A 27,335-nucleotide genomic window follows, 5' to 3' on the forward strand; every position below is an offset into this window, starting at 1 on the left:
TGAAACAGCTAGGCTTAAAATGACCTCCAGGTCGTAAACCTAGTAATCTCCTATGATCCTAAGACTACTTATGAAAATGTCTTCTGCATATAAATTGGATGGACATTGTTTGCTGAATCCATTAGTCATTCTAGAGCTACAAGTCACATACAACTTTCACATGTCTCTACTAATGGGGAAAGTATCTATCTCAACAAATTTTCTGTTTGTAATTTGAAACAGTCACATAATTTACCAAGTAACTGAAAAGCCCTGCAGTAGCCGTTTGTGGAAAGTTATGGTATATTTACACAGCATGACAAGTTGCATTTTGACACCACCCACTGCCATATGACCTTTAGATGGATGCATGAGAACAATTAACTGCTTCAGAGTTTTCTTAAATGTCAGCATTGTCTTCTTTTAGTTCTATACTGTCAGGGACTCAAAGTACCTCTTAAAGAACTTACACATTTTCTTGGAATATCCTTCATTAAATGAGATTCACACATAAACAGACCAATGAGATATTCAACTAGAACAGTAATCTGGAGGGTCAAGATTTCAAGACCTAGATGTACTTTTCTACTGTTATATTCCTAGGCTTTGACTATAGTCTATGCATCCAGACATGTTTAAGTGATATAGAAGTGTATTTGAATCCTGGTTCATTGAGCTTGTTGATATACACACTGTCCTTTCTTCCTCTTGGTCTGAAGTCTGGCTAACATCAAGAATGTCTGCTCTCACCATATGCAGGACTCAGTCCTCCATAGTAAAGGAACAAAGCAAACTGACCTCCCTTTTAATAATAAAAAGAAATTACAACCTTTCAGGTAAAAGCAATGACTAGTATGTATTATCCTCAAATATATTTCTTCATTTATATATTTATTTAATTAGATTAAATTAGTTGATTTTCGGTATACATAACTACTGGTTTCGGAAGAGACTTGGAAGATTTTGTCAGCTAACTGAGTCAGTGTTTAAATGGAGGCTGCAACATTTTTTTAACATTGTCTGTGAGGAAGGTTATGAGTACACAAAGCTTTGAAATAAATAGGAGATTGTGGAGTAAATTAACAGTGCTACTAATATTCCTTAATATATCCAGTCTGTCTAGAGTTTTATACCTCATTTTTTCCTTTTGCCCCTTCTTCCTCTGACAGGGCATACATTTTTGAAACTTAAATCTGATTGTTTACTGGAAGGTATTTTTTTATTACTAATATATTTGCTATAACTGCAGGTGGTAAAGTAACCCTGAATAATCCTAAAACACCTTTGTATGTCACATATACAGTAACTGCCAACCATTTGAAGTCTGTAATACAAGAGTGCAAGCAACCCTTTGAGAATTTATATTTATTTATTGACATTTGTTAACCGGGAAAGTCCACTGGGTCGGTTAAACGGGAAAGTCCACTGGGCCGAGGACCCATTTTCAGTGGAGGCCCGGGCAGAAAAGCCCAGCAATTAACAATAAAAATAAAGATAAAAATGTATACAGATTACATCAATTTTTAAAATAGCAAAATAATAAGCAAAAGTTAAAGGTTATAACAAATAGAGATAGACAAAAATTAAAACAATATACAATATAGAATGTATTAATATGAATCAGAAACTTATATAGACATAGACAATGTACTCTATTGCTGACATTGTTTGCGTCTTTAAAATGCTCCTTTATTCTTTCTGTTGGTTTATCACTAAAAACAGAATCTTTATTGCAGAATTGAAACTTCTCACATATTGCCATTTAGGAAACACTTTTCTAGTTGGTGGTGGCAGGAACATGCAGATGAGAATAAACATTTGATGAGGACAGTTTCAGCTAGATAGAATACAAGTCAAAATGTCACTATGATATAAAAAACCTTATATCAAAATACCAGAATAGTCACTAAACTAAGGTGAGATGCTCCTCTAATGTAATCTTCCTGTTCTGAAAAACGATTTTACACATAAATGATCAGTTTCCTATCTATATTACTTTTGTAAATAGTCTTCTCTATTTTGCTGCAAAACATTATTTCTGTAGGGCTCTTCATTCTCCATTTTCCATAGTACTGCTTGTAGAAATCACCTAAACTATGTGAGTAAATCTGTTCCCTATCTTTGTTCACACATAATTGCTACTTTTAGATATTGTTAACGTGTTCCTTCTGAATCCTCAAAGCCTGCCTACCTAGACAATAACAAAGGGGAGCCATTACTGACTTAAAAATAATATACTAAGACTATAATGTTTTTAAAGAGTCTGGTTAACATGCTCCTTAATACGTCTGAGATTTTTATTTTATGTATATACTGTAACAAATGAATGGCACATTACTCTAAATAAGATTTGACTTTTCAGTTTTTGCCCATTTAAATCTAAACAATGACTAAACAAAAAGAGTTATAAAAGCCATTCTTTATGTGAATGCTGTTTGGCTTTTTGACCCTTCCGAGTTGAAAGTCCACAGATGACAATCAATAAACTCTTTCCATTACATTTACTCTGTAAAGTGCCTCATGAACAGATACTCCAGAAAAAATAAACAAGAACATTTAAAGAATAATTTTAATTTTGTACTCTGCTTTGAGCAGAATGTGTTTAAACTCACTCTTCTTGGCTATGGATGACATATTAATGTTTAGAAACTGAATGTTTTGTTCACAGACTCCAGATGCTTGCTGAGATAGCCTGTGCCTTAGCATACTTAGTCGTATGCTGAGCAAAACAAAGGCTGACAAAACAATTTGAACAAAACCATGTGCATTAATAAAAAAAAAAAAAAAAACAGGTACTCTGATTAAAACAGCTTGCATAACCTTCTGTAAGTGAACTGCAGTCATATGTTATGGCAGTCATAACCAGATAAGAATGCTGTGTTTTGTATGAGTGACTGCCACTGTAGAGGACTTCTTCACTTGCATGCAGTCCCTTTAATGACCATTTATGATTTGAATACTTAAATGAAAACAGCATTAAAATTTTGCCCAACCCAATAAATTAAATTAATTGTAGCAGTAAACTGATGTCTGGTAAAACTGTAGCATCTCAGTATGTAGTGACAATATCCATAGTCAGTAGTGCCAGTGTGTTAGGGAATTCAGGGGCGAACACAAACCGGTGCAGCTAAGCTATGATTCACAGATGCCGATTATGCCAATTCATGGTGCCCTTGAATGTATGTATGCAAATGAGAAGATAATGAGATGGTAATGAGAAGTGACGTAAATGTTCCTATGCTATTTAAGGCTATTTTATGTCAATTGCGTTTCCTGTTCACATTTTGACATTTTCCCATGCTAGTTGTAGATGCTGTATAAAAAGGGAAGACTTGGCCAAAGCATCAGAGTTGCAATTGGTGAAAGTGCTATCTCTTGGGGTGAGCTTTGCTATTTCTAGGTCAGAGTTGCTTGTCTTAGCTCCTACCAAGAAGGCAGAAATATAGGCAAAGAACTATTGAAAACCAGGAAATCCTTGATAGGTTTAGCATGGCCAGGGACTTTATAAGGGTCTTAGTAGATATGTTTGACACCCATGGGGCAGTGGAGGATTGCATGGATGTCCTATTCCTGTGGACACCAAAGTATGTATAGCCCTCACTATACTTGGTACGGGGACCTTCCAGAGACAGTATGGGGGCACGTTTGGGATCTAAAAATGGCTTCTGCTTCATGAAACTGAAGGAGATCTGGATGTACTCTCAGCACATGTGGATCAGTACATGTATTTCCTGGTGTCACCTCAGTATGAAGCTAGGAGTATGCATGCCTTTTATGGGATGGCACAATTCCATAAGATATGTGGTGGAATAAATTGCACCCATGTCACAGTTAGGGCTCCTGCTGGTCCACTGGATGAACAATACTACTGTAGAATGGGCTTCCATTCCATCAATTGCCGGGTAGTGTGTGATGAATGGAGTACATCACCAGTGTCTCTGCCCAGCATCCTGGCAATGCACATGATTCCAACATTTGACACATCAACTCACTCTACTGCCTTTTCCTGCATGGTGGGATGCCCAGTGGTCATCTTGTTGGTTAGTAAAAATTTTTTTTTTTCTTTTCTCTTTTTTTTTTTTACACACATATTGTATATTAATATATATTTTCTTGTTTTGTCTTCCCCTCCCCTCTCTCTCTCTCATAATCCCAGTGAAAAATCCATCTGGAGCTGTGGAGGAGAAATCCATCACATCCCTGACCCAAAATTGTATTGTGAATGGATTGGGTGTTTGGTCTCCTGAAGAGCCATTTCAGGTGCCTAGATGAGTCTGGAGGTGCCCTTCAGTATGACTCAGCTACTGTGTGTAGGATGTTCACTGCCTGTTGCATTTTGCACAATATGGTTATGCATCAATCTGGTGGTGAAGTGACCCATGCTGTCACTGCAGTTCCCAGTTCTAGTCCCACTATGACTAATGATCAACAGCTGGCAGCAGTAGAAAGGGATCTCTTGTGGCAGACTTGTGCATGGCATGTGGCTGCACAGGTTAAGAGGCGGCATCTAGTTCAGAATTATGGACCAGGACATTCAGGTTAGTGCTTCCTTTTTTTAAAAAAAAAATCACAAAGAGAATAATTGATGCATGCATTGATACCTTTGGGCTATGTTGTGTGGTGCATAGTCTGCTTTCACTGTTCATCTGATATTCTGTCTCTTAAAATACTTTTTTTATTACTAGCTGTTTGCCTGAGTGCTCACTGATTCCTCTGCAGTGATGCTATAAAGGCAGCAAGTCAATAAAAAAGTCAAGAGTTGCACAGGCTGTATTTAATAAATGTTTTTATTTAATTGATATTCAAAATAAACAGGTACTGTTAGCATTGAGAAATATAACCTTCATTTTCAATTTGTCTGTAAAGAATTATATTAAACTGCATATTACATGTCTTTCTTACCGTCATGTAAAATCTTGATGAGGTTAGAATCTCTCGTCATTTGTGCAGTAATGAGATATATATGTACTTAAAGTATGTATATAGACTTCCCTTCTTCCCACAGCACAATTGCATTTAATCACAAATGTGCAAGAATATGGTGAAAGCAATAAATGGAAAGGGAATAATTTTGCATATATGTCAACCCTCAACCACCAACTAAACTAATCCTTAAGTTTCTTTACACAAACATACTTGTCAATAAATGCTAAATCATAGTACTCTAGATCAAAGAAGTCATACACATCTATTGTTAGGTCTGGTGATGGTGCAGCAGATGTGGAGGATGGCCTTCCGGGACAACTGTAAGGTGAATTAGTGTGATGATGTGATCTAGAGGAGGATGGCGATCCTCCTGTCAGTGACCTGACAGTGCTTCGTGAGCATGACCTTTACCTAGAACATGATGTTCTCATAGGTGTAGATGACCATTGACATGGCCTGTGAGGAATGTGTTGTGATTGCTCACTGTGAGTGTTGACATTTCTGTTTTGTCAGACAGTGATACTATCATGTGATCTTTCCACACATGTTCAGAGTGTAGCCTGTCCCCTTACCCTAGTTAAACTGGGTCCGGCTTGACTCCAGTGTGTCCAAACCAGTGTACGAATGGAGGCTGCAATTGATGCCTGGTGTGCCACCATGCTACACATCAGTAACACCATGGCATTATCCTGTCCCTCTACCAGTTCAAAGTAATGTTTGAAATCTTCACGCATACCCAGTAGGACTCTAACCATTTCTACCTGACACTCTTTTACACTGGTTTGAGTCCTAACTATGTCACTGTCCTGTTGTACTGCCAAGGCTTTACATGTTTTTTGAGGTAGTTAAAATTAATTTCTGCACCTAGCACATCCTTGTAATATTGCCACTATGGGCAAAGTGGCCTCAGACTGCCTGCATTCATCCTAACACTATTCTTCTGCCTGTGGAGTCACTGATCTGGAACTACGTTTGCTACTGATGTACAAGCATGAGTGGAATGTCAGCCTGTGTTTGTCTTTGAGATGCAGTGTCACTTTCTGTAGAATTACTAACATGTTGTGATGTGAGAGAGCCTGCCATTAAACTAGGAGACTGCCTGTCACTTCCTTCAGGGTACCTCATAAATACAACTCCATCATCATCATCAACACTATCATCATTACTGTGTGTGTGTGTGTGTGTGTGTGTGTGTGTGTGTACGAGGTAGGTAGGTAGCATACCTCTAAACTGTCCATATTTTTGTATAACGTTCAGACTTTTGCCTCATATTTTGGTCTGTTACTGATACAATTTGTGATTTTCTGGAAATTCATTAAGGATTGATGTTACTAAATAATGACAGACACTTGAGTTTCAAACTTCATATATTTTAGAAAAAAATGCATGCTATCAAAAATCTTTTTATTCTAGCAACTTTCTAAGTTCATGAGCGTAACATTTAAAATATGTCCTTAGTTTTAGATCTTTGTCTCCTATAATTTTTGTGATTTTCTGGAAATTCGTTGAGGATTGATATTACAAAATAATGAGAGACACTTGAGTTTCAGACTTCATATCCTTTAGAAAAAATGCATACTATCAACAATCCTTTTATTCTAGCAACTTTCTAAGATAATGACAGTAACATTTAAAATCTGTCCTTAGTTATGGACCTTTGTCCCCCATAATTTTAGTTTTTCTCCAGATTTCTTGCACTAAGAGGTTGAAAGGTATGGTAGGTAGGTGTGCCAAATGTCCTAGTTAGGGGTAGCAGGTGGTTAGTTATTCGCTCATGCTCAATCCCTGTACCTTAGTTACAGGAGACAATAGACTGAATCCTCTACCCAACTACAAAGCTGTGTTTTTCAAGGGAATGAAAGCATTTTTCAGGAAATTGAGTTTCAAGTGCATTTTCAAGAAATTTTGAGCTTCGAGAAGGAGAAGATTACTGCTGCTCATAAGTCACTTTATAATATATTCCATGAAATTATAAATATAATATATCATATCTATTAAAGATAAGTATATGGATTTTCATAGATAGAAACAAATAGGAATTATAAATTTGTATACATTAGGGCTCTATTAAGTTCATGTCTATATAGTTTTTTGATAAACTGAAGGAAATGCATTTGTATATATTTGTTATATTTTAATATACTTTTTAGAATATTTACTATAGTAGTGGTAAGATTTTAAAAGTTGCATTAGATTCTAAGCGAAACATCCTTATGAACTGCGGCTTTAAGCATTAACGAAACTAAGTGATTTCTAATTGATTAATTATTTTTAGCCGCCAAAAATGTTGTTAATCAGGGTGTACGCCACAACTATATAAGATCAACATTTATTCTTAAATTTTGTAACTTGATGAAGCGCACTTGTTAGGTGCGTGAAAGCGCTTGTTTCATTTTAAAAATAAAATTCTTTGCTGCTAATTCATCGTGGAGGCTTCAGTGATTTGTTGAATAATCCTGTTTTTCGTTTGCTGGTGCCTTGGATGGTCGTGCTGGGTTTGGTGCTAATATTTTTGATTTTCCTGTTCTTGCTCCCGGCTAACCAACACGCGATGGAAACTCTGAATATAGAGTTGGACTATGTACCGAAAGTTGCTAGTGATGTTACAAATTGGAACGAGCTGTTCCATCAACGTGAAAATTCTTTATTGAACTATGACAACCAAGGTAATGCTCCACCAGTGGTGAATACCTATAATGAAAATATGCAAGAATTTTATGGAGAACTTAGGAGCCTGGAGAATGACCTCTACAAACTTCACAGGCTCATTTGGCAGAGGAAACACCTGGAGGCGTGCTTGCATTTCAAGGTCATTCCGCGAGGCATGCGCGTCCTCTGCATGCCGAGCTATGGAGAGGCCCATCCAGAGCTCCTACGAAGATGGCAACAATTAAACCTGGATCTCGGCAACAGTTATTTGAGGTTGCTCATTGATTACTTCCAACCGGTAGAGAATGAACTCATAAATAAAGTTGAAGGTGAGCATAGAAACATGATTGTAAAATACAAGAGTGAACACTGCATATCTAAGTTAAATAACATGCTAGCACAAGTAACATTTTATAGTAATAAATTGGAGCAAGTAAAGTTAAAAAAGTTGAGACGAGACTGTAATGATTTCCAATCCGGCAATATTTTTTTATGGCCGAGATATAATGAAACAGCAGTTTCTGGAGAGACTAATGGAACAAACAATGATATAGCAAGTAGCTCCAACAGTAGTATTAACACCGGCAACTTAGAAAGCATTGTATCCAATAGTGGCGTATCTGCTTCGCCACAATCAGAAGCAGATATTATTTCATCTGCCTCTTCTCTACCCTGTAATCAGCAAGCTTTGAAATGTACAACAGCAGGGGCCAGACCGAAGGAAGGTGTATGTGTACCGAATACTGCACCCAAAGTGGCATCTACTTTAAACTCCCCGCTTCCATACAAGCATCGAGTTCAGATGCGATCTACCAGCAGGGGAAGGGGGAAGCGCAAGATGTCAGGCGACAACTGGGAGAACAGGAAGAAGAAACATTGAACACCTTGTTTTTAATATTTCGTCTCGGAATCTAACTGAAGCTGAATGCGCTGTGTTAAACAGGGGATTATCATTTATTCCCTCTCGAGGCAGCGAACTTTCGGACACGCTAATAATGCTTCGAAAGTTTACCAGGAAAGTGGCTTTGAAGCTCCTTTTTAAAGACTCTGAATGCAATGAACATATACTCAAAGCCACTACGCTTAAAAGGAAAAGCACTTTCACTCCACCGCTACCTAGCTCTATTGAGTGCTTTTTACGAGCATGTGAATTTGATTTCTATGCCTATTATAAAGAAAAAAGACATAAAAAATTGTTCTTCAATATGAATGAGTTGCAAAGACACAGCTTGGATTTATTATGTAATGATGATGGTATAATATTCAGACCTGCAGATAAAGGGGGGGGGGGGTTGTAATAATGGATTCCAGTTTTTACAATGACATGATGAATAAGATGTTGAGTGATGATACTGCATATTCCTTGATAAGCAGATCTGATGTCATGTTAATTATTAGAAATGTTCAAGATATATTATACGATCACCTAATGTCAAGGTGCATTGATAAACAGCTATATGATTATCTGGATATTGGGGCCCCTTTAATTCCCATCATTAAGGGGTTACCCAAAATACATAAAGGGATATATCCCCCACCAGTGCGGCCGATAGTATCTGGCCAGTCATGGGTAACGGAGAATGCCTCACAATATGTGCAGCTTAAGTTATCCCCGTTGATAGAAATAATACCTACAATATTAAAAAATTCGTTCAAACTGTTGGAAGATCTTGAAAATTCCCCTTGGCTTGAAAAAAATAAATCCTGATACTCTAATGGTTACCTTGGATATAAGGAACTTGTTTACGAGTATACCTAATGAATTTGGGGTCGAGGCTATTAGAAGTTGTTTAAATGAATACAATATGGTTAATCAAAATGAGCAATTCACTATTTGTACTCTAATAGAATTGATACTTAGTAATAACATCTTTATGTATCAAGAAAAAATTTATAGACAAACATGGGGGGTAGCCATGGGCACCCCCTGTGCAAACGTCTATGCTAATATAGCAGTATATCAATGGGAGAGGACTCATATTCTCAATAATGAAAGCTTTATTGCCAATGCCATTTACTACAGGAGATTTGTAGATGACATTCTCCTTTTTTGGAATGGTAATGTGAAATCCTTACATGATTTCGTTGAATATATGGAATCAACCACTTCCTTCCTTAGATTTACATATGAAGTTTCATCAGTTACGGTCAACTATCTTGATGTAACTATAACAAAAAATATTATGAATAGATTTACCACATCTCTATTCAGAAAACCGTGTTGGAAAAATGGCATACTCCACCATGAGAGTATGCACCCACGGCACATTTTTCCTAACATTGTGAAAAATCAGATGGCTAGAATAACCAAGCTGTGTAATAATATTGAAGACAGAGAACAACTTTTGAATTTTCAAACCAAGTGTTTTATGAATAGGGGTTATCCAACCCATTTGCTGACAAGCTCTAAGGATAGAAATAATTTGGTCCATAACACTTGCCATAGGCAAGGTCCACATAGATATTATAACAAACAGAACATAGGTAAAGTGCAATATGACATCAAATTCACCAATGATGTCAAATATATAAAAGAGATCGTATATAAAAATTGGAAATTGCTTAGTATGAATAAAGAATTGAAGAATGTGGTGGGTGAATACACTAACTTCAGATATAGTAATTGTCCAAATTTGAAAAGACTACTATGTAAAAAAAAAGTACTACACACACCATTAGATATTAGGACCAAATTTAGGCAAGGAACATTCCCCTGTAAGAAATGTATCTGCAAATATATTACTGATGAACAGCCATATGAAAATTTAGAAATTGGTTTCAGGTTTATACCGAATTTCTATGCCACATGTGATACTACAAACATAATTTATCTGGCCACGTGTGAGAATTGTGAAGTATACTATGTGGGTATGACAACGCGTAGGCTCAGAGATCGAGCCTACAACCACATATATGATATACGGAAAATGAATGTTAACAATGTTTTAGCCAGGCATTGTCAATCTTTTCCATCCCATATGTTCAAATTCAGGGTTTTGCAGATATTATATCCTAACAGAAGAGAAGGCAACGTATTAGGCACCTTAGAGCTTTATGAATTGAAATGGATACTAACACTTAGGGCACATATAGAGCCAGGTTTAAATACAGCCCTTAGTATTAGACCAGCACTGCTATGAAAGACTGTGTTATATTGGTTAGATTTGATTTTATTTATAGTATCATGCTAAGACAATCTAATGGTTCATATAATGGGGGTATTGGAGATACATGTGTATTTTATACTATTTTTATCTATTACAAATTTATATGACAGTGCAATCACAATAGTTATAAAAATTTTTTCACTTTCCCTTTATTTCTTTCACCTTACATTTTTCTTTTTTTATTTTTATTCCTTCATCCCTCTTTTTCCCTATTTTTTCTTTCCCTGTTTCCTTCCCTCCTCCCTTATTCTTTTCTGCTCTCTTCCCTCCCTACTTTTCCCTTCTTTCCCCTTCCCCCTCCCTCCTTTCTCCTCCCTCCCCTTCCTCCCCTCTTTTCACTAACCCCTTTTCTGGATTTTTCTTATGCTTGGCTGTTCTATTTTCATATCTTGTTCTTCTTTATATCTATTTCATTCTTTTTTCAGTTTATATATCTGACTTAGTTTGATATATTATATGATGTGTTTAATTGTTATTATTTGTTTTATACGTTAATGGTTATCAAACTACATATAGGATGAATTGTTATTCAGATTCCATGAAATTATAAATATAATATATCATATCTATTAAAGATAAGCATATGGATTTTCATAGATAGAAACAAATAGGAATTATAAATTTGTATACATTAGGGCTCTATTAAGTTCATGTCTATATAGTTTTTTGATAAACTGAAGGAAATGCATTGTATATATTTGTTATATTTTAATATACTTTTTAGATTATTTACTATAGTAGTGGTAAGATGTTAAAAGTTGCATTAGATTCTAAGCGAAACATCCTTATGAACTGCGGCTTTAAGCATTAACGAAATTAAGTGATTTCTAATTGATTAATTATTTTTAGCCGCCAAAAATGTTGTTAATCAGGGTGTACGCCACAACTATATAAGATCAACATTTATTCTTAAATTTTGTAACCTGATGAAGCGCACTTGTTAGGTGCGTGAAAGCGCTTGTTTCATTTTAAAAATAAAATTCTTTGCTGCTAATTCATCGTGGAGGCTTCAGTGATTTGTTGAATAATCACTTTATAATATGCAACTGTTTTGTTTAGAAAATTGTATCACTATTGTGCTGTAGAATTGAAAATCATTATTAGTAGCACAGCAGGTAGCATACTTGCTTCTGACGCAGAAGACTGTGGGTTCTGTTCCACAGTAGGTAGATGGATTGCTGATACTCTGATATACTTTAAGAGGGGTGGGGTGCTGCAGTCCTGCATATGTCCTCCTTTGGATGGGTTGCCTAGTAACTATGAACCTGTTATCATTTTATTATCCAGTCCCTATTGCAATATTACCAGCTGACCTTTTTTAATGTAACATAGGCAATTTATTCTTCAAGGGAAGTAGACTCTGAATTTGTAGATGAAACACTGAAATATAAAGTTATTTGCTAGCAACAACCTCTTCATTAGTTACAGATCTCTTTAATGTGGAATCATTCAAATGACGTTTACTTCTGTAGAGATTATGCATATTGATTGATATTGGTGGATTGCAAAGACAAAAGCTTGAGTGGACTTTTATGGTCGAAATATTCTGAACTGGGCAGTTTTGTCATTATTGGTTTGTATGTTTGGTTTCATTGCTTACTGGAAAACTGTTCAACACTATAAATTTTAAACACACTGTAACAAGTGGTGCCGTGTTATACCAGGAATATAATTTAATACACAAAATTTCGGACTGAACCGAAAAACTGATTAAATTAACCAAAAAACAGTGAAAAGTAGAGTTGTCCACAATAGAGGCAATGATAACTAGAGCTTTCTTCCACTTTTTATTTTCGTGAACTTCTTCAGAAAAAGACAACAAGCCCCCTCATGCTTGTGTCTTATATAAAATACATACAGGATATGATGTCATGAAAAATAAAAGTGGAAGAAAGCGCTAGTTATCATTGCCTCTATTGTGGACAACTCTACTTTTCACTGTTTTTTTGGTGAATATAATTTAATACACTCAGAAAGGTGAATCAAAAGAACTCTTGCATGTTTGCATGGTCCTAAAAATGTGTGCAAGGAACTTATGATTTGAAAACAGCCCAAAGGTAAAGTTTATCCACCACTGGCCAGATGCATTTTCTTTGAATTTGGGTTTTAATGCTGGTTCAAAGAATGTGAGTTTCAAAGGCAGAGGTGTTTTAATGCTAAGTCTGTTTTCATTGTGAGACTGTACTGCTATGTTTAGCAAATGTTAGTGTTTGGTCTATAAAATTTGAAATAAAAGTTTTAAATTAAATCCAAATATCTTTAATCATTGTAGAAGTAAAGCAGAAAACAGTATGTACTCTCAGAGGTATGAACAGTGTTTATGGTAAGTGGGGAAAAATAGCAAAGTAGTGGGACACTGGAATGGCTGTAGGGGGTGCTGAGTATGAGAGGGGCACAATCCATTACCCTGCCTAGGACCCCATTTGTCCATGATTTGGCTCTGCTGACAGGTGTTCTTCCTTCACTGACATTACTAAAACAATAGTTTCACTATACATCTGAATTTCTGTCTTATGCACAGTAAGCACTGACAAGTGCAATAACAAGGTATAAATTTCATGGAGATAACAGCGATGTCTTGTTCATTTATTACATGTTCAATGTAAAAAGGCACATGTCGACACAATGCAATCAGATCCCCCTACTTAAACAGGCACTGAATGTAAAAGCACAATACAGTTCAAAATGCAATGCAACTGGCCTTTAAAACACTGTGACAGGAAATGTTAATGGCTCTGTTAATGACTATTACTTATTTTATAAAGTTTTTTTTTACTTTTGGATGGCTGAGGTATTCTAACTAATTTGCTTTCTATCTCAGCTACTCACAAATAATTATGGCACAGCTCAGCCTTGTGGCATAAGTTCAAGCTTATGCACACATTTAGCATGCATATTAGGCTAATTTATATGCATGTCTATGAATTGCAGTACAACACAAACATGTTTATAAGTAAAGTGGCATATTCCGATTATCACCGATTGTAAATGTACATGACACACCACATGAAAATGTCTGAGAAGGTATGGATACATTGCTGACTTCTATGAACTCCTCAGCAATGCCAACCTGTACACAGACATCCATTTCTTATCCACAACTAGCTAATAGGCAGAAATACCGGAGAAATTCAAAATGGAGCCATCTGAATGTCAGGTTGGAATGAATGTAAACGTTAGTCATGGGCAATCCAGGTGTGTATGTCACACCCTAACAAGTAATACTTATACAAAAGTCCTAGAAATACTTCTGCACTTTAGTATTGACATTTCTTTCTCTACTACTTATTAATAAAATAAAGAAAAGAAAACAAAACAAAAATGAGGATAAATATTGAAACCTGTGAAGGCAGAAGGCTTCTCTCCTGACTTCTCTGAGAATGAGACCCTAATTATGTTCTACCTTCTGCATGACTCATATCTGGAGAAGATTTAGGCATGCACACGTACCAGCACTTGGTAGAAAATTGCTATCTGGCAGGAATTGGGTGACCACCTGTCAACCCTGACAGGTATAACCCGCTCCAGTCAGCACTGCCATCACAACTATGATGACTTGTAAAGCATAGTGCCAACCAGCTGGCTGACTGAGTTGATCAGGTTCAAGTGAGAAGGCTAGAGTTCTACATTAAGTACAATTTCTAATTCATATATAGCTGAATATATATATATATATATATATATATATATATATATATATATATATATATATATACATGGATTCACCTCATAATCTCGAAATACTGAAATATTGACTTTCAGTATCTCAAGACCATGAAACCGAATCCACAAAACACTGAAATGACAAAACTGTGAAATTCAAAACACCGAACAAACCGCACACACTACACCATATATACACCACAACACCCACATCGCAACATAAACAAACAAAACTACATACATACACAACTCATACACACATAAGCAGGGGGGAAAGTCCCCCTTAACCCCCCATGTGGGGGGCTGCACCCCCACACTCTCCCTACTTATATATACTAACTCCGAGATCGCACAAACAGGAAACAAAAGCAAATTCACACACGCACATTCTCCAGTCCCTCACACACACATCAAACATATCAGCCCACTCACATACACTTTAACTCCCACACAAAACCCTTACAAAACACTCACTTACCTGACATAATACCTAGATCCACGCATGACACCACGCACCATCAACACACAATCCCAGACATTACATAGCGTAAGGTCATAACTGCAAATTCGAGATATTCAAATTCACGATTATGAACTTTCGCTATTGTAAACATTCGGCTTTATAGTCTCAAAATACTGAAATTTGACATTTCAGTATTTCTAGATTATAAATCGCGCCTATATATATATATATATATATATATATATATATATATATATGTGTGTGTGTGTGTGTGTGTGTATGTGTGTGTGTGTGTGTGTGTGTGTGTGTGTGTGTGTGTGTGTGTGTGTGTGTTGTGATGAAAGAGGGTACTGCCAGATCAGCTAGCTGGAATTTTGTTAATAATTATATGTCATTTGTGAATATCAAACTGATTCATGCAAGATGCTGGTGTTACAAATGTATTAGAACTGTATGCCATGTGTGTATCAAACTTATTTGTACAGATGTTTGTGTTGAAAAGGTATCTGTAAGGTGCATGTTTTTGAAATGTATAAACAGTGTGCTTTATTGGAGAGAAGAGAAATGTACATGCACTACTGTAACTGTTTAAAAGTATATGTTTTAACAGAGGAAACTGAGGGGTTAACCTCAGTCCAGCAAACTTTAAAAGAAATCTTAATTTAAATCACTTTATAGGCTAGGTCATAAATATGCTATCTCACAGGTTTCAAGGCAGCCAGAGACACACTGTCTGTATTAGGAAGCTTTTTGTATTGTCTTTATGGTGACTTAATTACTACCTTGAAGTGTGGAAGAATGCAGTTGTTTTATGACTTCCAGAACCTGCCAAATATCTGAGGAAAAGCTCTTGTTCATAAGTTCATAGGTTCATAGGTTCATAGGTTGGTACTAGGCTATCGGCCCTAGGGCCTATACAAGTCTAGCCATAACAATTACCTGGCTGTTTCTTCCCACAATATTTACTTCCCTGTTGTGCCAGTGTGTGTGTGTGTGTGTGTGTGTGTGTGTGTGTGTGTGTGTGTGTGTGTGTGTGTGTGTGTGCACGCGTGTGAATCAAATATTGTGTGTGTATTTTTACATGTAGGTGCTAAGTCCTGCCAGCTGCCAGCAATGGGGGTTTTGCCTGGGTACTAGAAGTCAGATGAGAAGAAGTGATGTCATTCTGCAAGCTATCACAGCAGTAATATTTTAGATATTATTTTGAGAAGTCTCTGAGTGAGACAGAGCATTCTGTATTCAGTCATGAGTCTGGCAACAAGAAGAAGAACCATTCACCACATCATCCGCCTTGCTCTAAGTAAGTTATTAGGCTATAGTAACTCTCTTAGCTACAGTCAGAAATATAGTGAAGCTTAGTTTAGACATTGTTTTTCTTTATGTGTCTGAGCCTGTCCTACAATGTTGTTTTAAATATTTCCTGTGTTTTGAACTCTGATGTCACTCTGAATTGATATTTAGTATTGTCTTGTTCTTTAATATATTTAAACCTTTCATTGTGGCTGATCTCTGTACAGATATTTAAGTTTGGAGAGTACTTGCATATTTATTTGGTGATACTGTTTGGGCCACTCCCAATAGCCTTGCTTTGGCCAAACTACCATTTGAATTAATATTAATTTCACCCAGTGTATTGAATATCCTTGGAAGAGCCTTAAGGTAGCTGGCAGGAGTGTCCGGTGGCAGTCATAACTACCTTATAGTCTGGGCAGAAGGGGGGTAGCTAGTAGACCGAGTGTGTCTGTGTGTGTGTGTATGTGTGTGTGTGTGTGTGTGTGTGTGTGTGTGTGTGTGTGTGTGTGTGTGTGTGAATTAAATCTTTTTTACTTGGGCAGGGACACAAAGCACTGGTTGTTCAGAGAGGGTGATGGAGGCCTTGGCTTGGACACTCAGCTGAAATCTCAACTCTATATCTTTACCAGTGGGGAGTCTTATTGGGGATCTGCAGAAAGAGGGAGAAACCATCCTCAGACTGACTGTGGTCTTTGTGCTCTTAAGGGAAACTGCACTTGATGCAGAGAGCTGCATCTGGAAATACTGAGTGTGTGTACCTGTCATCCTCTCAGTAAACATCCCTCAATGTTGCCAGTAGTGAGGATTGAAGATCCTTGATTACTGCTTCAGTGGAGGGTTGTCACATATGTATATAAAACAACAAGGGGGTAGAAAAAATTGTGCAAGTTGTCACAGAAGGAGATACTGTCAGCCCAGCTATCTGAAATTTTGTAAATAATTATATGTCATTTGTGAATATCAACATGATTCATATGCTTGTGGTACAAGTGCATTAGAACTGTATGTTATGTGTATATCAAACCTCTGGTATACAGACGTGTGTGTTGAAAAGGGTTGTAAAGTACTGCGCTTTAAAATGTATCCACAGTGTACCCTACTGGAACAGAACAAAAATGTACATACACTATTATAAATGTTTAGCTGTATATATTTTAAAAGGGGAAACTGGAATATAAAAGGTTAACTTGCAAAACTTCAGAAAAATAGTTGAAATTAAATTACTTTATAGCCATAGGATGTTATCTTTCAATTTCAGTGCAGTAACAGAAACAATGTCTAGAACTGCAGGTTTATGGTATTGTCTTGGAAGTGCTTTTATTGTTTTATGACTTCCAGGGTCTGAATTAGAACTAAGAAAAGCCTTGTCTATGTATTTGCACAGATAGATACTAAGTGCTACCAGCTGCATCAGTGGGGGTTTTACCTGGGATAGAGTCAGATGACAAAAAGTGAGGTCATCTGGCAAGCTATCCCAGCAGTAATATTTGAGATATTAATTTAAGAACTTTCTAAGAGAGACTGGATATTCTGTACTTTTCTTTGAGCTGACAACATCAGCTGGAAGACTCACTTACCACATCTGCTTTGCTTGCTCTGTAAGTAAGTTAACTAGGATATAGTCATTCTCTAGATATAGTCAGGAATATAGCTAAGCTTAATTTAGATGTTTTTCTTTATTTATTGAAGACTGTCCTGCAATGTTGTTTTACATATTTCATGTGATTGTGAACTCTGATGTCACTGTGATTATATACTTATTATTTTCTTGTTCTTTTATTATTTATTATTAAATATATTTAAACCTTCCACTGTGGCTAATATTTGTGATAGATATTTAAGTTCTGAGAGTACTTGCATATTTATTTGGTGACACTGTGGGCCAAAACTAATAGCCTTACTCTTGGTCAAACTACCTTTTGGATTGATAGTAACATTACACAGTAAGATTGGACACCCTTTGTTAAGGGTCTTAAAGTAGCTGATAAGGATGTGGCTGGTGGCAGTGATAAATACCTTATAGACTGGGCAAAAGGGGCATAATTAGTCAACCTGTGTCAGTCTTTCCCAGGTGTGTGTGTGTGTGTGTGTGTGTGTGTGTGTGTGTGTGTGTGTGTGTGTCTGTGTGTGTGTGCAAATCAAACTTTCTTTACTTGGGCAGGGACTTAAAGCACTGGCTGGACAGAGAGGGTGATGGGGGTCTTGTCTTGGGCACTCAGCTGAGATCTCAACTCTATATCTGTACCAGTGGGGAGTCTTATTGGGGGTCTGGAAAAAGAGGGGAAAATCAGCCTCAGACTGACTGTGGTCTTTGTGCTCTTAAGGGAAACTGCAGTTGATGCAGGGAGTTGCATCTGGAAATACTGTATGTACTTATCATCCTCTCAGTAAACATCCTCCAGTGTTGCTGGTAGTGAGGATTGAGGATCCTTGATTACTGGTTCAGTGGATGGTTGTCACATGTATATAATACAACAAGGGGGTAGAAAAAATTGCGCAGTTTGTCACAAAAGGAGATACTGTCAGCCCAGATGTCTGGAATTTTTAAAATAATTATATGTCATTTGTAAATATCAACATGATTCATATGCTTGTGTTACAAGTGCATTAGAAATACGTGTTATGTTTATATCAAAATGCTGGTATACAGAAGTTTGTGTTGAAAATGGTTGTAAAGTACTGAGCTTTAAAATGTATCCACAGTGTACCCTACTGGAACAGAACAGAAATGTACATACACTATTGTAAATGTTTAGATGTATATATTTTAAAAGGGGAAACTGGAATACAGAAGGTCAACTTGCAAAACTTCAGAAAAATAGTTGAAATTAAATTACTATATAGCCATGCCATGAAAAAGGATGTTATCTTTCAATTTCAGTGCAGTAACAGAAACAACGTCTAGAACTGCAGGTTCATGGTATTGTCTTGGAAGTGTTTTTATTGTTTTATGACTTCCGGGGTCTGCCTTAGATCTACAAAAAGCCTTGTCTATGTATTTGTACAGATAGATGCTAAATGCTACCAGCTGTATCAGTGGGGGTTTTACCTGGGATAGAGTCAGATGACAAGAAGTGAGGTCATCTGGCAAGCTATACCAGCAGTAATATTTGAGATATTAATTTAAGAACTTTCTGAGAAATACTGGGTATTCTGTATTTTTCTTTGAGTTGACAACATCAGCTGGAAGACCCACTTACCACATCTGCCTTGCTTGCTCTCTAAGTAAGTTAACTAGGATATAGTAAGTCTCTAGATATAGTCAGGAATATAGCTACGCTTAATGTAGATGTTTTTCTTTATTTATTGAAGATTATCCTGCAATGTTGTTTTAAATATTTCCTGTGACTGTGAACTCTGATGTCACTATGATTATATACTGAGTATTTTCTTGTTCTTTTATTATTTATTATTAAATATATTTAAACCTTCCATTATGGCTGATATTTGTGAGATATGTTTAAGTTCTGAGAGTACTTGCATATTTATTTGGTGACACTGTGGGTCAAAACTAATAGCCTTGCTCTTGGTCAAACTACCTTTTGGATTGATAGTAACATTACACAGTAAGATTGGACATCCTTTGTTAAGGGCCTTAAAGTAGCTGATAAGGATGTGGCTGGTGACAGTGATAACTACCTTATAGTCTGGGCAAAAGGGGCATAATTAGTCAACCTGTGTCAGCCTTTCCCAGGTGTGTGTGTGTGTGTGTGTGTGTGTGTGTGTGTGTGTGTGTGTGTGTGTGTGTGTGTGTGTGTGTGTATGTGTGCGTCTATAAATCAAACCTCAAAGAGTGTGTGTGTCAGCTACTTGGGCAGGGACATGAAGCACTGGTTGGACAGAAAGGGTGCTGGAGGTCTTGGCTTGGCCACCCAGCTGAGATCTCAACCCTATAGCTATGCCAGTGGGGAGTCTTATTGGGGATCTGGTGAAAGATGGGAAAAACAGCCCCTGACTGATTGTGGTCTCTGTGTGCTCTTAAGGGAACTTGCATTTGATGCAGATAGCTGCATCTGGAAATACTGTGTGTGTACCTGTCATCCCCCCAATGTATGCCCCCCACTGGTTCTAGTGGTGAGGATTCAGGCTCCTCAATAACTGGGACAGTGCTGGGGCATCACACAAGTACATGCAATTCAACAGTCAAATATCTTATCCTTCCAATAAGTATTTGAGGTGACACTCTGGAATGCATCAAGAAAAAATAATCAACTCAGCCATCCATCTGTTCATGACAGTCAAAAAACACTAGTGTTACCTATTAAGAGGTTACAGTAATAAATACAAATGCTAGTAAAGAATATGAAATTAGTAAATAAAAATGCTGGTAAAGAATATGAAATTAGTAATCTGTCCAGCTAACTCTGTAAATGTAGTAGTTATGTTCAGATATCAGTAAAATATCAGTAAAATATCAATAATGCTGACTGCATGTAATACAGTTAGAGATAAAGCTTGTAGTTGCATATGTAATGAATTGTGTAGCATTGCACTGAAAAAGGTGTAAGGCCTTTCTCATTTATTACAAGAAGACAGGTTTTGTGAGAGTTAACTAAATATAAGTGAAAAACATGTTTTTATTTTTGCTTTTATTTTTAAGTTTGTTCGATGTGAATAAATACTTGATGGTTTTAATGAATGCAATTGTTGTCTATGGTAACGAAGGTGAACTACACTTGCTGATATTCAAGTAGAGCTGATTATATACATTGTGCTTGGGAAGACAATACATTTGAAATATTTATCTTATGGTTGCTCAACCAAGTGTCTTGCTGAGCTTTTTTGCATGTGGAGTACAATCGTAAGCAAACACCTGTAGGTGTTGCAACAAACAAACTTTTGTGTTGAGAAGTGGTAGTGGAACAAACCTGCCCTGGCTGTGGTCTCAGTGCTGCTTGTTGTTGTATTCTTACTTTATTTTCTTAGCAGTACACTCCTGTTTGGTTCTAGTTTTGTCATGCTTATATATATATATATATGGGATCCGGACACATGCTCGACTAGTATATGTCCAAATCACAAAACATCGAACACACATACATGAAAGCACTTAACATCAACAAGCACTTCCGTGTATGTGTGCCTGTTTCTTAGATCTGAATACAGTGCGGTAAGGAAAATTCCCTTTCCCCCACTGTAGTGCGATCCCAGAGTGAGAATAATAAAGTAGGGGGGGGGGGGGTGCAGGGGTGCAAAGCTTCCCTGCAGAAACATAGATTTTTTTCACACATACACGGAAACGCTTTCGATGTTAAGCGCTGTATGTGTGTTCAATGTTTTGTGATTCGGACATACGCTAGTCGAAAGCATGTGTCCTAAACCCATACAGTTCAAACAAAAGTTGGAGATTTATATATTCTGTATGTCTATGGAAAAGAGAGTAAGCAAAAACAAGTTTTTTTTTCTGGAAATTCATTAAGGATTGATGTTACTGCTAAAATAATGACAGACACTTGAGTTTCAAACTTCATATATTTTAGAAAAAAAAATGCATGCTATCAAAATCTTTTATTCTAGCAACTTTCTAAGTTCATGAGGCGTAATATTTAAAATATGTCCTCCTTAGTTTCAGATCTTTGTCTCCTATAATTTTTGTGATTTTCTGGAAATTTAAGTTGAGGATTGATATTACAAAATAATGAGAGACACTTGAGTTTCAGACTTCATATCCTTAGAAAAAATGCATACTATCAACAATCCTTTTATTCTAGCAACTTTCTAAGATAATGACAGTAACATTTAAAATCTGTCCTTAGTTATGGACCTTTGTCCCCATAATTTTAGTTTTCCAGATTTCTTGCACTAAGGGGTTGAAAGGTATGGTGGTAGGTGTGCCAAATGTCCTAGTTAGGGGTAGCAGGTGGTTAGTTATTCGCTCATGCTCAATCCCTGTACCTTAGTTACAGGAGACAATAGACTGAATCCTCTACCCAACTACAAAGCTGTGTTTTTCAAGGAATGAAAGCATTTTTTCAGGAAATTGAGTTTCAAGTGCATTTTCAAGAAATTTTGAGCTTCAGAAGGAGAAGATTACTGCTGCTCATAAGTCACTTCTATAATAATATATTCCATGAAATTATAAATATAATATATCATATCTATTAAAGATAAGCATATGGATTTTCATAGATAGAAACAAATAGGAATTATAAATTTGTATACATTAGGGCTCTATTAAGTTCATGTCTATATAGTTTTTTGATAAACTGAAGGAAATGCATTTGTATATATTTGTTATATTTTAATATACTTTTTAGAATATTTACTATAGTAGTGGTAAGATTTTAAAAGTTGCATTAGATTCTAAGTTAAACATCCTTATGAACTGCGGCTTTAAGCATTAACGAAATTAAGTGATTTCTAATTGATTAATTATTTTTAGCCGCCAAAAATGTTGTTAATCAGGGTGTACGCCACAACTATATAAGATCAACATTTATTCTTAAATTTTGTAACCTGATGAAGCGCAATTGTTAGGTGCGTGAAAGCGCTTGTTTCATTTTAAAAATAAAATTCTTTGCTGCTAATTCATCGTGGAGGCTTCAGTGATTTGTTGAATAACCTGTTTTTCGCTTTGCTGGTGCCTTGGATGGTCGTGCTGGGTTTGGTGCTAATATTTTGATTTTCCTGTTCTTGCTCCGCTAACCAACAACACGATGGAAACTCTGAATATAGAGTTGGACTATGTTCAAAGTTGCTAGTGATGTTACAAATTGGAACGAGCTGTTCCATCAACGTGAAATCTTTATTGAACTATGACAACTAAGGTAATGCTCCACCAGTGGTGAATACCTACAATGAAATATGCAAGAATTTTATGGAGAACTTAGGAGCCTGGAGAATGACCTCTACAAACTTCACAGGCTCATTTGGCAGAGGAAACACCTGAGTATGCGTTTGCATTTCAAGGTCATTCCATGAGGTATGCCGTCCTCTGCATGCCGAGCTATGGAGAGGCCCATCCAGAGCTCCTACGTAAGATGTAGCAACAATTAAACCTGGATTCGCAACAGTTATTTGAGGTTGCTCATTGATTACTTAACCGTAGAGAATGAACTCATAAATAAAGTTGAAGGTGAGCATAGAAACATGTTTGTAAAATACAAGAGTGAACACTGCATATCTAAGTTAAATAACATGCTAGCACAAGTAACATTTTATAGTAATAAATTGGACAAGTAAAGTTAAAAAGTTGAGACGAGACTGTAATGATTTCCAATCCGGCAATATTTTTTTATGGCCGAGATATAATGAAACAGCAGTTTCTGGAGAGACTAATGGAACAAACAATGATATAGCAAGTAGCTCCAACAGTAGTATTAACACCGGCAACTTAGAAAGGATTGTATCCAATAGTGGCGTGATCTGTTTCGCCACAATCAGAAGCAGATATTATTTCATCTGCCTCTTCTCTACCCTGTAATCAGCAAGCTTTGAAATGTACAACAGCAGGGGCCAGACCGAAGGAAGGTGTATGTGTACCGAATACTGCACCCAAAGTGGCATCTACTTTAAACTCCCCGCTTCCATACAAGCATCGAGTTCAGATGCGATCTACCAGCAGGGGAAGGGGGAAGCGCAAGATGTCAGGCGACAACTGGGAGAACAGGAAGAAGAAACATTGAACACCTTGTTTTTAATATTGCTGAATCTAACTGAAGCTGAATGCGCTGTGTTAAACAGGGATTATCATTTATTCCCACTCGAGGCAGCGAACTTTCGGACACGCTAATAATGCTTCGAAAGTTTACCAGGAAAGTGGCTTTGAAGCTCCTTTTTAAAGACTCTGAATGCAATGAACATATACTCAAAGCCACTACGCTTAAAAGGAAAAGCACTTTCACTCCACCGCTACCTAGCTCTATTGAGTGCTTTTTACGAGCATGTGAATTTGATTTCTATGCCTATTATAAAGAAAAAAGACATAAAAAATTGTTCTTCAATATGAATGAGTTGCAAAGACACAGCTTGGATTTATTATGTAATGATGATGGTATAATATTCAGACCTGCAGATAAAGGGGGGGGGGGTTGTAATAATGGATTCCAGTTTTTATAATGACATGATGAATAAGATGTTGAGGATGATACTGCATATTCCTTTGATAAGCAGATCTGATGTCATGTTAATTATTAGAAATGTTCAAGATATATTATAATGATCACCTAATGTCAAGGTGCATTGATAAACAGCTATATGATTATCTGGATATTAGGGTTTAATTCCCATCATTAAGGGGTTACCCAAAATACATAAAGGGATATATCCCCCACCAGTGCGGCGATAGTATCTGGCCAGTCATGGGTAACGGAGAATGCCTCACAATATGTGCAGCTTGTTATCCCACGTTGATAGAAATAATACCTACAATATTAAAAAATTCGTTCAAACTGTTGGAAGATCTTGAAAATTCCCCTTGGCTTGAAAAAAATAAATCCTGATACTCTAATGGTTACCTTGGATATAAGGAACTTGTTTACTTAGTATACCTAATGAATTTGGGGTCGAGGCTATTAGAAGTTGTTTAAATGAATACAATATGGTTAATCAAAATGAGCAATTCACTATTTGTACTCTAATAGAATTGATACTTAGTAATAACATCTTTATGTATCAAGAAAAAATTTATAGACAAACATGGGGGGTAGCCATGGGCACCCCCTGTGCAAACGTCTATGCTAATATAGCAGTATATCAATGGGAGAGGACTCATATTCTCAATAATGAAAGCTTTATTGCCAATGCCATTTACTACAGGAGATTTGTAGATGACATTCTCCTTTTGAATGGTAATGTGAAATCCTTACATGATTTCGTTGAATATATGGAATCAACCACTTCCTTCCTTAGATTCACATATGAAGTTTCATCAGTTACGGTCAACTATCTTGATGTAACTATAACAAAAAATATTATGAATAGATTTACCACATCTCTATTCAGAAAACCGTGTTGGAAAAATGGCATACTCACCATGAGAGTATGCACCCACGCACATTTTTCCTAACATTGTAAAAAATCAGATGGCTAGAATAACCAAACTGTGTAATAATATTGAAGACAGAGAACAACTTTTGGATTTTCAAATCAAGTGCTTTATGAATAGGGGTTATCCAACCCACTTGCTCACAAGCTCTAAGGATAGAAATAATTTGGTCCATAACACTTGCCATAGGCAAGGTCCACATAGATATTATAACAAACAGAACATAGGTAAGTGCAATATGACATCAAATTCACCAATGATGTCAAGTATATAAAAGAGATTATATATAAAAATTGGAAATTGCTTAGTATGAATAAAGAATTGAAGAATGTGGTGGGTGAATACACTAACTTCAGATATAGTAATTGTCCAAATTTGAAAAGACTACTATGTAAAAAAAAGTACTACACACACCATTAGATATTAGGACCAAATTTAGGCAAGGAACATTCCCTGTAAGAAATGTATCTGCAAATATATTACTGATGAACAGCCATATGAAAATTTAGAAATTGGTTTCAGGTTTTATACCAATTTCTATGCCACATGTGATACTACAAACATAATTTATCTGGCCACGTGTGAGAATTGTGAAGTATACTATGTGGTATGATAACGCTGTAGGCTCAGAGATCGAGCCTACAACCACATATATGATATACGGAAAATGAATGTTAACAATGTTTTAGCCAGGCATTGTCAATCTTTTCCATCCCATATGTTCAAATTCAGGGTTTTGCAGATATTATATCCTAACAGAAGAGAAGGCAACGTATTAGGCACCTTAGAGCTTTATGAATTGAAATGGATACTAACACTTAGGGCACATATAGAGCCAGGTTTAAATACAGCCCTTAGTATTAGACCAGCACTGCTATGAAAGACTGTGTTATATTGGTTAGATTTGATTTTATTTATAGTATCATGCTAAGACAATCTAATGGTTCATATAATGGGGGTATTGGAGATACATGTGTATTTTATACTATTTTTATCTATTACAAATTTATATGACAGTGCAATCACAATAGTTATAAAAATTTTTTCACTTTCCCTTTATTTCTTTCACCTTACATTTTTCTTTTTTATTTTATTCCTTCATCCCTCTTTTTCCCTATTTTTTCTTTCCCTGTTTCCTTCCTTCCTCCCTTATTCTTTTCTGCTCTCTTCCTCCCTACTTTTCCCCTCTTCCCCCTCCTTTCTCCTCCCTCCCCCTTCCTCCCCCCCTCTTTTCACTAACCCCCCTTTTTCTGGATTTTTCTTATGCTTGGCTGTTCTATTTTCATATCTTGTTCTTCTTCATATCTATTTCATTCTTCTTTTTTCAGTTTTTATATCTGACTTAGTTTGATATATTATATGATGTGTTTAATTGTTATTATTTGTTTTATACGTTAATGGTTATCAAACTACATATAGGATGAATTGTTATTCATATTCCATGAAATTATAAATATAATATATCATATCTATTAAAGATAAGTATATGGATTTTCATAGATAGAAACAAATAGGAATTATAAATTTGTATACATTAGGGCTCTATTAAGTTCATGTCTATATAGTTTTTTGATAAACTGAAGGAAATGCATTTGTATATATTTGTTATATTTTAATATACTTTTTAGAATATTTACTATAGTAGTGGTAAGATTTTAAAAGTTGCATTAGATTCTAAGCGAAACATCCTTATGAACTGCGGCTTTAAGCATTAACTAAACTAAGTGATTTCTAATTGATTAATTATTTTAGCCAAAATGTTGTTAATCAGGGTGTACGCCACAACTATATAAGATCAACATTTATTCTTAAATTTTGTAACCTGATGATGCGCACTTGTTAGGTGCGTGAAAGCTTTGTTTCATTTTTAAAAATAAAATTCTTTGCTGCTAATTCATCGTGGAGGCTTCAGTGATTTGTTGAATAAGTCACTTTATAATATGCAACTGTTTTGCTTAGAAAATTGTATCACTATTGTGCTGTAGAATTGAAAATCATTATTAGTAGCACAGCAGGTAGCATACTTGCTTCTGACGCAGAAGACTGTGGGTTCTGTTCCACAGTAGGTAGATGGATTGCTGATACTCTGATATACTTTAAGAGGGGTGGGGTGCTGCAGTCCTGCATATGTCCTCCTTTGGATGGGTTGCCTAGTAACTATGAACCTGTTATCATTTTATTAACCAGTCCCTATTGCAATATTACCAGC

Source organism: Protopterus annectens, chromosome 5.part1, assembly GCF_019279795.1.
Source record: "Protopterus annectens isolate FY-2018-M chromosome 5.part1, PAN1.0, whole genome shotgun sequence".
NCBI lineage: Eukaryota > Metazoa > Chordata > Ceratodontiformes > Protopteridae > Protopterus > Protopterus annectens.